Genomic DNA, 15069 nt, shown 5'->3' on the forward strand with positions numbered 1-15069 from the left:
TTCATATGCAATAATTTTTTGAATGATTACTATGCTTTAAAAAACGTACAGTACCTAAATTCATGTATTACAAGTACGCCTATTTCGAATGTATTTATGTATTTTGGGGTGGGCAATGTTACACATGCATCTAATTGCTTTAGTTTTAGTAATTTTGATGGACATTAACCCGTGGAGTGGGTGTTGCGTGTTTATCTAGGTTCCTGATCGATACTGTGACCTTATGCCCCTATTCGGCTATAAATCCATTTATTCCCTATATTGGCATAACCGTTCAAGTGCGATTTTCTGAAAAGTCATCTCTGGCCTCACACGAACAGAGCCACATTCCAGCATAGTTCCCTCTGCCACTTCCTTTGCGACCAATTAGTGCAATGACAGAGCAGTAGTCACTATCTGATATTCCTAGATAACACTCCGAGTTCTTCAACAAGATAAAAACTCAGCAAACCTGGAAATCCCCGCTTGCTATGTTTTGATTAGTAATAGAACTCTAATGAGCAACTGATAACTATCACTTCCTAGTGACATCTTTAATTGACGTCTTATGTCCAGCAAACTTGCGTCAAACCCGGCACCTGTCAGGTATAAATATTACCAACGTTGCCTTAAGCAATGCCTGTTGTACGAGCTACTGAAGCCAGCTGCCTGCACGACCCCGTGTTGGTAAATCTATCACTCTGTCGCTGCAGCCTGCTATCCTGTGGTGGTGAAGCTGCTGATACCATTATCGCCGCTAAAGCGCGAACTATGGTGCAGTACGCTTAAGGAGCTGAACAGCCGTCCCTCTGCGAAGACATCCAGCAGATTCCAGCTGCCCGCGGACGCTGTCCCCCCTCCTTCCTCGACGCGCTGAAGAGAAGCCGCTGCCTTTCTCGTGCAGAGAAATCCAGCCACAGCGTTTCCGGTTTACCCTCGCGGGTGATTGGGATATCGAGAGAGACCCCTGAAGGAGATACCAATCCTCCATCATTCTATTCAGAGGTATGGTGTTGACTAAACCCTTAGACGAGAATTCTTGAAACAAACCTTGGCAAAACCAACTTAACTTAAAGCTACTTACTTACTCCCCTTTCACGTGTTAGGCTTAGGTCAGGCACACTGGGGTAGGCTTAGTTAGAAGCACCAGTTGAGTATGTTAGCCTAATGTATATATGACTGTATATATGTTTTATTACTTTTAAACCATTGTATGGCTAAGAAACCATATCAATGCTTTTACAGTTCTATTTCGCAATCCTTATCTTACTGTACGTACTTTTCATAATAACAATTATTGCAATTGTGGCAATACATTTCTCTTGTACGAGAAGAAAGACTGTTCAATAAATGTTAACCCTTTATTGACAAACGCCCGTCTCTCTATTCTCTACATCTCGTGAAAGTAAACTGCACTAGACTGACTGAGTGAAATACATGTCTATTGTTTCACACGACCCTAGAGATTGACTCTTGATCTGAGGAGCAAAGTTGTCATGTTGCACGGTTGTTGGAAAGCTGAATCCCTTCTTGTCTGTGCCAAGGAAGCTGATCACTTCCTATGCAGAGAAGAAAGTTTCCAGTGACCTCTGAGCTAGTTGGTAACACAACCCAATTAAGTTTAGCATAGTCAGTGGAGGCCTGGAATATCCGCAGTTCCACGTCGATACTACTGTTTATGTTATTCCAATGCGCAGGGCCTAGTGGGAAACTAGGAACTACACTACAAGCATTCCTCAACCTATTCCCCGTCTCTCACTCTCGTTTCTCTGGAGTTCCAATGTAGTGACAGGAGCTCTTTTTGCCTCCCTTTCCCTCAAAGTTAACCTGTTTGCAAAGTCAAGAAAATCCCTTTTGGGTTTGGGATATTTAAAAGAATTCTAATCTTGGTAGCCAGGACTGCTGGCACCTGATAATCATCAAGACTGTCAGTGGAGATGGCACTGCTGGCCAAGGATTGCTGATATTAAAGTGGCACCCAAGAGGGAGACAAGGATTTACTTCCTGTCACCTAGAACAAGGTAGCATTCCACTTCCCACTATTGACTCTCTGACTTTTATGCTGGGGTCCAGCATACATTAGCAGTTTGTTGGATTTGTTGCAGCAGCTGACTTTGTGAGCTCCTCTCCCAAGGAGCTCTGAACTAAAGGTGCCATTACTTTTCCTAAACAGGCACTGCTCTTTCCGCATCTTAATGCCAGGCCTGCTCTGCTATAAGAACCGATTTACTACAGACGTCTTGATTCCTCCACTCTTACAGGCTACATCTTTTTTTCTTTTACAGGAGACCTCTTGTAATCCTTACAGATCTTTTCTTCACCCCTCCTTCATTACAACTCTGCCTCCTTCATGGCCGAACCTGCATTTGTGTTATTGTGTTTTTAGAAATGACATCGCTACTTAAAGGATGAAGATCCACAAACCACATCCCAAATACAAACCGGCTAGCAGGCTGTATTGCAGACTTTAAAACAGTAGGTGAGCCCACAATGATGATAGCCCGCAAAGGGTTGTTTTTATTATTCAGCATGCAAAGCAGACACCCTCGTGATCCCTGCTTTGCAATGTGCAGCAGTAGTGATTCATCAATTCTGGCTGCTTAGTTCACTGCCTTTGTTATCCCTCATTCCTGGTCTCCAGTGGTCAGCAGCTCGGACATCTCTGGAGACAGCCTCAAATAAGCATCTGCCCTGTAGTCACCTTGAGCTAAATTTAGAATTAAACAAATAAACAACAAGGATCACATGTTTCCGCTGTCCACCAAAGGTTTTTCTGATCAAATACAAAGTAAATTAGGGCATTGCCATAAACCACGCAATATATTCCACTTTTCACTTCCCGTTTGGATATATATCCTGTCAGCCCCCCCTGAATAGCATTTACTGTAGTGTAATAGGTTCTGCAGTTCTCTCGAAATCAGGGCTCCCTTACTGGCTCTGGCTAGAGGTTGGCAGAGCCAAAGTGGTCTGCTGATATTGTATTTGGTTATGTTTCAGGCTGTTTGGAGATTTGTCACTGTGGGTGGGGGTCGGAGAGATGAGCATAGGCTGGAGTCTGGACAGTGATTGGCCAGATTCTGATGTGGGTGAGTGTGGCGCATTGTCGGGCATATTATCAAGAACGTGTATTAACCATCGCAAATTTAGCTTAACGCAACTGTGCATATCGCAGTCTATTGCGAGAAAATAACACTGTTCTAAAGTCCAATTGCCAACCCGGTGGCACCATGCGATAGTAGCATGATAAAGCACAGAATGACTGCACACAATTCAACGCGACTAACAGAAAATGTAAAACACGAACGCCAAAAAAGTTGCGATGCCTCGAAGCGCAATACCAAAATCAGCGAAAACCAGCGACACTCCTGCAAAACACATGTGTCATGCGGGAAAACGCAATATAAAAGCCAAAACAAAAACCCACGCCAAAACCAATTCAAACTGCGTAGCACCATGGATCTACGTGGACCGAGTGCAGAGGACAAGCTGAACCCCACAAGCCTCACGGAGGACCAGCATAGAACCCTGTGTTCGGGGAAGGGCAAGAAGAAGAGGAAGAGGAAGACAGGTTCTGTCCGCAGGAAGACCGGATCATTGTCACGGAGGTGAAAGAACACTACAAACAACTGTTTGTCACCTACACTGCAGCACTGGCAACACAAATGGCATATGGCAGGCCATCGTCACCAACGTCAAGGCAGTCGGAGTGGCAAGGAGTTCAATGGAGGAGGTCAAGAGGCGCTGGCATGATGTGCAAAGCCAAACCAAACAGAAACTTGCTGCCAACAGGAAGGCAGCAAAGGAGACTGAAGGTGGGAGTCCTGTACCACAGGATGAGCTGGAGGAAATGGTGGCCACTGTCACCAGTGTGGAGACAGTAGCAGGAGTCGGGCCTGGACACAGCACAATATGACCTGACAGCAACAAGGTGAGTGACGACCAGGGACTGGGGGGACAGGGGGAGATGGGCACAATGGCACACATGCACAATCATGTGTAACACACCACACAATGACAGTGGAACCCTGATACCCTTGGCACACTGTAGCACACATACAAACACCAAGTAGGCCCCTGTCCACCATGTGCACATATAGGCCCCCTCTGAATAACCAATGACACTACCAATCCATGCACATGTGATGAATCCAGAAAAGGAGCGGCTGCGTGAGCCACACTGACTAAGCAAGTGACACTGCATGACCGATAGCATAGCAGCAGCCTAAATACATGACATGGTGCACAAATCAACATGGAGGAGGCCCAGTGTGGATGACATCCGTAAAGGAGCAAGTCACACTCTTACACATCCAGGTGCACCTACAACCCATGCCATCCAATACATGCACAAAATCTGTCCAAGAGCGCAAATGACCGAAGTCGCAAACATCCCAGCCCCTGAAAAGTACACAATTCAAAGGCAAACCAACTCAAAGGGACACGGGTCCATGAGATCAGAATTGCAAGGTCCACTCCCCCACAATGCAGCACACACACATAGCAACCACAGAACATCACCAATGACAGCAATGTGGGACAAAGTACAATACCTACACCACAGGACAGAGGACACAAGAGGTTCCGCTTGTGCGCAGTACCTGGCCACTCACATCTGGCATTGCCAGTCACTGTGATGACAATGTACGGGTACTAACACACATCCGTCATGTACTTGGAAAAACCACTGTCTTCCATCAAATAGCCATCTCCACCAAAACAGTCCCAATGTGCATTGTCATGCAGTCTGCATGTAAACATCTGCAAAGCGGCAACACACATTAACATGTATCTGTTAACATACATCTCCCCTTAACATTGCAGCGGGACAAACAACACTTACTACAGAGCCGACCACAAATCCCATCAGTGATGATGAAGAGGACAACCTGCACACCTGTTCAGACACCCTCCAATGAATATTGGACAGCCTCTGCACCCCGCCCCCAGGAGCAGAGCAGGCAAGCTGCCTCGATGTGACTCCACCACCTGCACAGACCACAGCTGTCTCCCAGGACCCCCACGAACAACATATGGAATTTCAATGCTGTGTGTTGGGTTGCCAGGTAGAGTTGGCTGATCAGCTGCGAATGGGTTTTGAGCTTGTGGCAGCCAAACTCAATGCCATACGTGAGTGTCTGAGTCCCATCAGGGACAGCTTACACTCACTAAGTGACACACTAATGGACACACACTCTCCGCACCATGCTCCACAACAATCCTTGGCTGACATTGCTGGATACAAGAACTGCCTAGTCAGACAGGCACCAGCGATGACAGCACAGAGTTGGCATAGATGCACAGGACAATTGAGACCATGGAGCAGATCCAGGCTGTAAGTATGGCTGCCATAGCTGAATACCAGCGAGATGTAGATAGGATCTTCCATGGGATCTTGCAGTTCATCATCCTGCCATTGCTGCCACTGTGCCAGTCCCAGCTGCCTGCAGTGGGAACTGCGACACACACCTCTCCGACCCCTGATGTGTCAGTGGCACAAAGTGATGCAGCCCTACCACCATCGCACCCTGATGTGTGACTAAGATGTGGATGGTAATTACCATGTGAGGAAGGATGTAGTAGCATCCATCACTGCCATATGACCTGTCCCTGCCTGGTCCTGCCTTGTGCATCATGCCCTGGGACAACCCCTTCCACTGACCCCAGAACACTCTGCTACATACACCTGGACCCCAACATGGACTGGCATATCTTCGCAGATTGACAATAACACAGCAATCCTGCTGCGGACTGCACTTTCCCTCTCCCAAATCACTTTCCAATCCCCAGAGGACTCTGGTTGGCCCACTACTCGGCTCCCATGTAATGTGGGCTTGGCATGGCCATGTACAGCTCCAGCTCCAGAATTTACCAGAATTTGAATAAAACATTCGAAATCACGCAGATGTGTTATGACCATGTTCAATCAAGTGTGAAAGTATGGATGTATGTATGGACAATTAATGCACAAGAGGGTACACCCTTGCAAATGACATCAATGCTCATGTTGAACCCTGAGCCACATGGCCAGTTGGATGACTGTGAGGGTGAGTACCAGCTGTGGCATCCTTGCACATTAACGACAATCTCGCAAACCCCAATGTAGGCACACATCCATGTAATGAATAGGGCTGTGTGTAGGAATGACCAAATCAGTAGCAGGGCAGAAGTGGTGTCCTACATCACATGTGACAACAGAATTTCACTTTGCATACCTACTCACACATATCTGTGTGGACACATTCTGTTTTGATTCATAGCATTGCTTCACATGGTCAGAGGTTGGACACCATACTCACATTGCTGGAGACACGTAAGTGCAAAGGCCTGCAAGCAACTATCCCAAACACAGTGTTTGGCTCATAGAGCTGGAGCAGTCCAAAGGGACCCATCCCCATTGTACATGCGTCAGTCAGTCCCTCCATGTGTAGAGATGATGCTCATTGTGGCACACAATTCATACATTTAATCAACACTCATCACTGTTGAACAGTAGTGAAGTTGTGAAAACTTTATTGGCATATGCATGTCAATACGGACAAGGCAAGGGCCATAACATGCAGGGACCTGCTTAAAACACTTACACGCAGCATGGGAACATGTCGAGATGCAAGACATGTTGGTGCAAAAATGTACACAAAATATTACGGATGGCAACAGTCTCAGCCCACCTTGCCTTGCTGTAAGAGTCATGTGATGTTTGGCGCCTGCCCATTGCCCTGTGTGAGGGGACACAGCTCACAGCCCATGGAGTCTGCATAGAGCTGTGCCACCGAACTGTGCCAACTCTCTGCCCAGCTGACCGTGATCAGGTGGAAGGGTCCGACAAGGTCACATGTCGTGCTACATTGCCATGTGTGTTCTCCCCCCTAGCAGTATGTCCGATTTGGGAACCTTGCCAAATGACGCTGTGCTGCTCCAACAATAGAAGTGCCTCACATTGCACAGGAGTGTGCACACATGCGTAGCTCCACGCACATACATTCTGAGTCCAGACAAAGGCAGACATACCAACTGTTGTGGTGGGAAATGTGAGCATTCCCACGATACAACAAGGTGTTGGGACCTGTGTTGTGGGTGACAATCCGAAGTGGCTGCAGGAATGTAGTTACTCATCCATGAATGCCAGCGCAGCTTCATGGGCAATGTGTTCCAATAGTACGTAGTTGTCGGCTTTAAGGAACACCAGGGTGACCCAATCCCTTAACTGGTCCGGGCAGATGTGCTCAGTCGTGCCGTTTCCCCATTCCGCAACACAGCCCAATAGTGTAGGGCCTCGATGCGGTCACTGCAAATGAGGAGTTGTGCAATCACCCATGCACAACTGCCAGCACATTCACAAAAGATCAAGGCATCCCATGCACGGGTATCCCGGTGACACTCCTGTTCATGGGGGGCCAAAAAAAGGGCGCACTGTCAGGTCATGATTCAATTCAGCTACCGTTGCGTTGGATAGGCAGGCCTCCATGGGGCACTCGAATGTGCATGATCGACAGTGGAACCAGGGCTGGACGCAGGTGACATAGGCAAGAGGGAAACTCAGACAGTAACTGATTTGCAACACTGCCACTTCCACAGACCCCAACAGATGCAGCATTCGTGCACAGTACAGTTCCACATGGCAGGGGTTGTGCATGTGTCAGGGAATGCCTGCCCTTGCGTTTGTTGGTCTCGTAGCACTGGCACTCCTCAGAGCGGTGGCAGTAGAGTGGACGATATGCCACAGCTCAGGGCAATGAGTTGTAAGTGTGTGCAACGTTTGGACGTATGGGCAATTTTTTACCAATGTGTCAAGGGCATCCCTTGCAGGTGTAGGTGGTGCAGGGACAAGTGTGTGGGGTGTGGGCACGTTGGTTTTTCATTAGCACTGTTCGTGGTGTGGGAGTCGTCAGAGGCTGGTTTGGTATCTCACGCAGGGTGTGCCTGCCGCATTCATGACCAAAATTGGAGGGTTGGTTGGTCTTCCGTTTTGTGTGTAGAGACAAAAAAGCTTTCATTCCTAATTTTAGTCTGACTACTGCTTGCATTTCTGAGATGTGACGTGGCATTCGCACTGACTTTGATGCCAGTCCTGTGATTTGTGGTGCACACATTTCGAGACGCAAGCAGCTGTTGACATGTTTGCATGAGCCAAGGGCACGATTGTCATTGCGCACCTTGTTCAGTCTCTCTCTTTTGCTCTCTTTTGTTCTCTCTCTCTCTCTGGCCCTGTCCTTTGATGAGTGCCTGACACACCTTCTTATCTTGGTTATTGTATTTCAGGCTGTGACTCACAGATTGTCCAGGGATGCCCCACCATGAATCTTCACAAAAGTTGTTTGGAGACAAATTAGTATGTGATATTTGTTTGGTCTTTCAATGGTGCATGGATGACTCAGGATTTCTGTACGCACATGTTTGTTGATTAGAGCAATTGTCCAACATCAGGCGGGTGCTTTTACCATGTTTTCGGATCGTTGATGTGCACTGACTGTCTTGGTCCGTGGTGGTGGGGTGTGCCCAGGGGTAGGGGGGTGGTGGGTGGTCCTGGGGTTGTGGCGTTGGGCGTTGTGGCCTTCTTGGGTGTCCAGCCTGCATGATCAGTGGCTCCATGGCATCTGTTGTTCTTCAGCTGTGGCTCTGCGCTGGGCCCCCTTTTGTGGTGCAGGTTGTAGTCCAACTCTACACCATGTCAGAGCAGGTGTTACTTTCCTGCTGCTAATGCGCCTTATCACATGTTTTGTGTTCTTATCACCGATCTGGCTGGTCGTTGCGGAGTGGTGCTGTTGCTGCTTTTTGGCACGGGAACGCCTACTCTGCACCTTATTAGCGATAGTTGCCAGGGTCATCTGTGGCGATGTTTTTTGTGGCTGCTATCACGGGTAAACTGGTGATGTCGGCTGTTAGGGCCTGCTTGTGAATGGGGTGGTGATTTTGTCGTGATTTTGACTGCGATATAGTGCCGTTAACTCGGCGATAGCTCCCTGAGAATGTGCCCATGTCTGTACTGACGCGTGTAAAGAAAGGCTACGGTCACTTGTTATGAGGCAGAAATTTGCTCCAAGGACAGTTACTTTGTAGTGCCTTAGAATTAAACACATGCAGTGCCAATGGGTCTACTAAGAAATAAAACAGGAGTGTAAGGTCACGAACCTGATGAAATCCTCTCCTCCTAATAATCTCTCACTCACTGTTTGTCAACATCACCGTACAACTCAAAATACCTATGCAAACTTGTACTTAACATTGTACAGGATTATACTACCGACTTCACCATTGACCTTTGTGCTCATGACGCCCCTTCCCAGCATACCACCCCCTCTCCCTTTGGATGCTTTAAACTTGCTTAGTGAACAAGTTGGAAATGGCCCTTTTTGCAGGGTATCCCCAAACAATTTGCTTCTTCCTAGTTTTTCCTGACCTGCATTTGTTGGCTGTAGGACTCTGGGCACTTTACCACTGCTGATCAGTACTATAGTGCATATGCGCTCTGTGTAAATTGTTATTGTTATTGGTTCTCCCTGATTGGCATATTTGTTTTACCAGTAGGTCCCTAGTTAAGTGCACTGAGTGTGCCAGGGCTAGTAAATCGAATGCTACTAGTGGGCTGGCAGCACTGATTGTGCCAGCCACATGAGTAGCCCGGAAAAGATGTCTTAGGCCTCCCACTGCGGTGCCTGTATGCAGTTTGCTAACTGCCAAGTTGACTTGGCAAGTGCACCCACTTGCCAGGCCCTACGCTTTCCATGTCTTACACTTTTGACACCCCTATGGTAGGCCCAAGGTACCCCCCTGGGCTGGGTGCAGTGTATAAGAAAGGTAGGACAGTACATGTCCTACCTTTCATATGCTTGTAAATTGTTACAAAGCATTCTCCATACAGTCCTATGGGGCAAGATAGCCTTTCAATAGTGAAAAACAAAATTCCCAGTATTTCACTATCAGGACATGTTACACACCAGTACATGGTGTGTAACATGTCCTGATAGTGAAATACTGTGAATTTCGTTTTTCACTATTGAAAGGCTATCTTGCCCCATAGCCCCATAGGACTGTATGGAGAATGCTTTGTAACAATTTACAAGCATATCTTCCCAAAGGGATAAGATAGAAAAATGGCGTTTGGTATCCCTGAACTCAGAATTTAATAACACATATTTTAGTAAATATGGTTTTTAAATTGTATGTTTGAAAATACCACTTTCAGAAAGTGGCTATTTTCTTGTTCAACCATCCTGTGCACCTTTGCCTATTTGTATATTGACTGTCTGGCTTTGGAGTAACAGGGGATGGGGAGGTGCACTGGTTCCAGGAGTCTGGATGAGTCCGCATTAGGCTGAATAGGCCTGACCTGCATTTGGAGTGGTGGGAAGAGTAGCACCTGTACCTGATTAGGGCTGTTCCTGTCTTCCACAATGTTGGCTCCGCCGCCCTGTGGTGTGTCCGGAGCCAAGGCTCACACTGACAATGGATATTGCTGTGCACTTGGAGAGTGCCCCCTAGAACTGGTTTGAACTAGGCTCAGAGCCCCTTGCACAAATAGAACAAAGACATTTTGGGATATAAGTAGTAGACCCAAAATCCCAGACTTGTAGATCATTCTTGAAATTCAAGGGGAACCATTGCAAAGGAGAAGAGCTGGAGAGACTGAGGAGAAGTACTGCCCTTGCAGTGTGCCTGGGGTTGGCCTGCAGTTGCTGTTTCTGCCAAGGAAAGGAGAAGTACTTAGCTGTGTGCTGTGGCCCCTGCTTAAAGGAGATATCCAAGGACCTGAAGTGTGCTGGCCTCCTGTTCTGAAGTCTCAGGGACACAAAGACTTCACCCCCAGCTCCCTTGAACTCTGCTGCTGTGAGGTTTGCCCTGCCAAGAGGTGCATGTGGCAGTTTTGGGCCTCTGGAGGTTGTTGCTGCTGTTTGGGAGCTTGAAGCAAGACGAAACTCAAAGAACTAAAGAAATCGACGCATCGCTCTTCTTTGCGGCTGTTTCCCCGACGAATCTCCAAGGCACGAAAAGAATTTCCACTCATCTCTGTGCCAACAGCCGCAGCGCCTGTTGCCGCAGCGCCTGTTGCCGCTGCAAGAATCGACGTATCGAGGGATCACGGCTGAAGAGGACCAATGCAGCACCGCTCGACGCCCCTGCATCGATCCCCGATGCATCCTGGATATCCACATATCGTACCTGTGCGGCAAGTTCTTCTGATACATCACCCGCGGACCGGAACCGTCACGAAGAATTGATTCATCACTCCCCGTACAGACCGGATTCGACGCAACCCTTCCTCTGCATGCAGCAAGACTGTCGCATCGCCTCCCCAAGGTCTCAGGAGTGTCGCATCTCTTTGTTTTCTAGCGCTGCAGCTGTTTGGCTCGTGAACTTTGACGCATCTACAGGTACTTTGGTGAAAAATCACACATCCATAGTTTTCTATGGTACAAGTTCTTGAAACTTTCTGAAAGTCATGTTTTTAACGGTGTATGTTGGATTTTTGTTGTTTTGGTCTTGGTTAGTTTAGATAAAGGAATTTTACTTTTCTAAACTGGTGTGGTGTCCATTTGTGGTGTCTTCACTGTGTTACTGTGAGTGTTGGTACAAATACTTAACACATTGCCTTTGGGATAAGCCTGTCCAAGCTACCAAGGGGGTGAGCAGGGGTTATCTAGAGTGTGTATACCCCTTACCCTGTCTAGAATCAAGGGTCCCTATTTGGTCAAAGGTACCTACCTCTGCCAAGTAGAGACCTCCATTTCTAACAGAACGCGTTATTGCTATGTGAGTTATTCAATTCATTACACAAATATTTTGCAGCTGAAAAAGCACTAGAATGACACAAATAGCCACAAGCACTTGTCATCTTATTAACTTTGAATCATCATCTACTGGGCATGGTAATCATTTAAAATCATTATTGCATATTTTGTGATAATTATACAATGCACATTTTTAAAACAATGTCTGTTACCCAAACTCACAGTGCAAATTCACATGCATTTTATTTACATTGTAATTTGGGATGCTGTATAAAATCCAAGGTAGCCGAAGAAGTCAAGCATTTCATAAGATCAGTGGGATGCTGTGATATTACATGTTGGATTGTGGATTCATTTTGTTTCCAATACTGTAACTGCTTGATCCACACGGGAAAGCAAATATTAGCCCTGTGCAGCTATTTTCTGGAATTGCACTCTTAATTCACATCTTACTTGTAACAAACATTGACTAGGCAATATATTATAATTTTTTAATAACGCATAGAGAATATGTTTTCATTATTTATTCACTCAAAGGAAAGGCAGGTATAGCAGTAGCAGCAGGACAAGCTTCTCCAACACAATCTGAAACAGACTGATTAATGGAAACGCGAGTGGCAGTGTGTCTGTGTGTGAGTGTGACAGAGAACAAATGTACGAAAGAGTGCAAAAGATATAGTGAGAATGTGCTTATGAGAGAATGTGTGTGTGTGAGTGTACATGTGTTATGCACACAAGTGTCCAGCTGGTCTGGCATTCTGGAGGTTTTTCTTGCCTTATGGACAAGGGCACTAATAGCATATGGATGGAATGTGTTACCTATGGCAAACTGCAGGCCATAACATGCTTCTATTAAAACACCATCAATGGCTGTGGGAACTTGAACTGTCTAACTGAGAAAACCGGTAGCCCAGCCACACCAAGCACCAGGGACACAAAAGACATGCCACTACACGTGGCTGAAGGCCCAGACATGACATAATTAATTCTTAGCATAAGGGGGAGATCCATAGCAAAATGTTGGAACTCATATTTGAGATCATTCTTGTCATAATGTCCTGTACTTATTTTATACGGGCTGTCAGTTGCAAATGCTGAACCGTGTATTCTGGAGGGAATTTTTTAGAGGTACCCATGACATGAAATTTCTGGCACTGTCATATTGAATGTACTCCTTGGCATAAGGGGCTCACCCATGAAAAAATGATGACCTTGGTATAGAGGATTTTTTATCTGACTTAAGACATTTGAAAAAAACTGTATCTACACCTAGGAATGGCCAGGTTTCCCTGGTGTATCATGAAAATACTGGAATATTTCATGAATGCCCTATAAGGTTCTGTGTCGTTGTAGCAAATTTGATCCCAAAAGTTAAAACAAATTCTCAGAGCAGAAGTCTACTCTTCCTTAAATCATCTGCAAGAAATCTGCTAACGTTTTGTGCTTGGTGGGATTTGGAGGAAGTATCACACCCCACCACACAGATCTTTTTCCTTATATAAGGACGATGAGGTTAGCTCTGACCCCATTTATGGAAATGCTTGTCCTGCCCCATTGCTGGGAGCAGGACTGACTTTCGGGCGGTACGACTAGTGAAGCAGCACTTGACATTGACTTTGGTGGAGTAGCTGTGTTTTTTTGTCTAGAGACAGTTCTGACTTATCGTAAAGTGGCACGGAGCGCTAATGTGCCTGCTGCCAATAACTTGTACCATGCAGATCACAGAATGAATCTAAGTGAACTATGATAATAACTATAAAAATGTAACGTATGTCAGATAAAGGCCATGGAGAGATGAGGTGCACTGTTGGAGAGTGATAGTAAAGGAATTCATGGAGATGAAGGGTATGGGGAAGGAGAGTGCAAAAAGAAACTGTTGTAACTGCCCCCACCAGTACTCAGGCCAGCCCTAGTTGCGCCCCTGTACACAAGCATGCATGCGAGAAGCGTGGTGCTGGCTATGTGAACACTGGATGAGTGCTCTTCTTAAGGGTAACTTTGAATACAGTGCGTGGGCTCTGAATAAAAACTGTGCATGCCATTTTATTGCATTTTTATAAAGCCTATCACCTGTTTAAAGTGTGAAAGATTGGGACAGATTGCGAATGAGAAGTGAATAACTTAGGAGTTTTGATGTGGGGGTCCTGTTGCTGCTTGGTACAGGGTGCGGTGCCACTTCCCTACTCTAAGGGAGGCCAGGAATAGGGCTTGTATACTGGGCAGCCTCTAGACACTTCATGGAGAGGTGAAGCACGAGGCTGTCTGGGTTGTGGTCTCAGGACAGAGGGGTTGTGTGTTTTGCACTGATTTGTGTACTTAAGTACCCACAAGATCGATACATTCTTTACTGTGTAGCCCATTTGTTGTTTATTAAACACACTCACCCCACACTATTTTCATGCATAAACCTATTCACTCTTTCTTTCACACCCAGTGTGTAGTAATTGTATAGCTCTTCATTCCCTGCCAGCGCAGCACCTGGGATAATGTGCTGCATGGCTAAACCCTTGCAAGATTTAAAAGGCGAAACCTATTGGCTTTGCCAATGCTTGTTTTCTTTGGTAATACTGGCTGGAACATGGTAGAAAATGACGCCATACATACGTTTTACGGCTGCATGATTTCCTTACAAACATCTTTATTGATTTTCTTTGAAACTTGGATGCGTCCTTTGTGACGTAGGATGTCTTATTGTTTGTGTCCACTAAATGACTTTCTGTCTGATATGTGCTGTACAGCATAGGTCACACATGTTCAAGGTAAGTTGAGCTTTGGGCTTTATAACGCTCTCACAGCTATTTACACACTTTGCATATGCGGAAAGCTGACATTTTGCAAAAGTATTAAAGAGTTATCATACAGCATTTGCATTGGGCCTGCCATATGTTATATTCAGGGCTTTTATGAATGTCAGGGCATGCCCACTTATTGTATTATCAGAGCAAGCATTATATAATTTTTTGTGATGCATCCTGGGCATTTTAATTGTTCTATGTCCGTATCGCCTGCTCGCTAAAGAAGGTAAAATAAAAAGGAGTGGTATGACAACATTGTTTATGTTTAATAGTAAGCAATCAATTCGAAATGTCCATATTATGTAAAGAAAGATAAACACTTGTACAGCAATACTGAAGGAAATTTCGATTTTTAATGTACTACGAATATATACCTCTTTATTCACATAATGGTTGATCTTCATATTCCATGGAACAGAAGAGGTAAGGCAAATACGTATTTTAGTTAAAGTGCAATATAAGTCAGAATGAAAGCATTATTTAAAAAGTCATTGTTTGCTTGCTGCACCTCTCACCTCTTTGCAAAGCCATTCTCTCTGGAATCCATGTTAGAGCAATGACAAACACAT

Source organism: Lissotriton vulgaris, chromosome 5, assembly GCF_964263255.1.
Source record: "Lissotriton vulgaris chromosome 5, aLisVul1.2, whole genome shotgun sequence".
NCBI lineage: Eukaryota > Metazoa > Chordata > Amphibia > Caudata > Salamandridae > Lissotriton > Lissotriton vulgaris.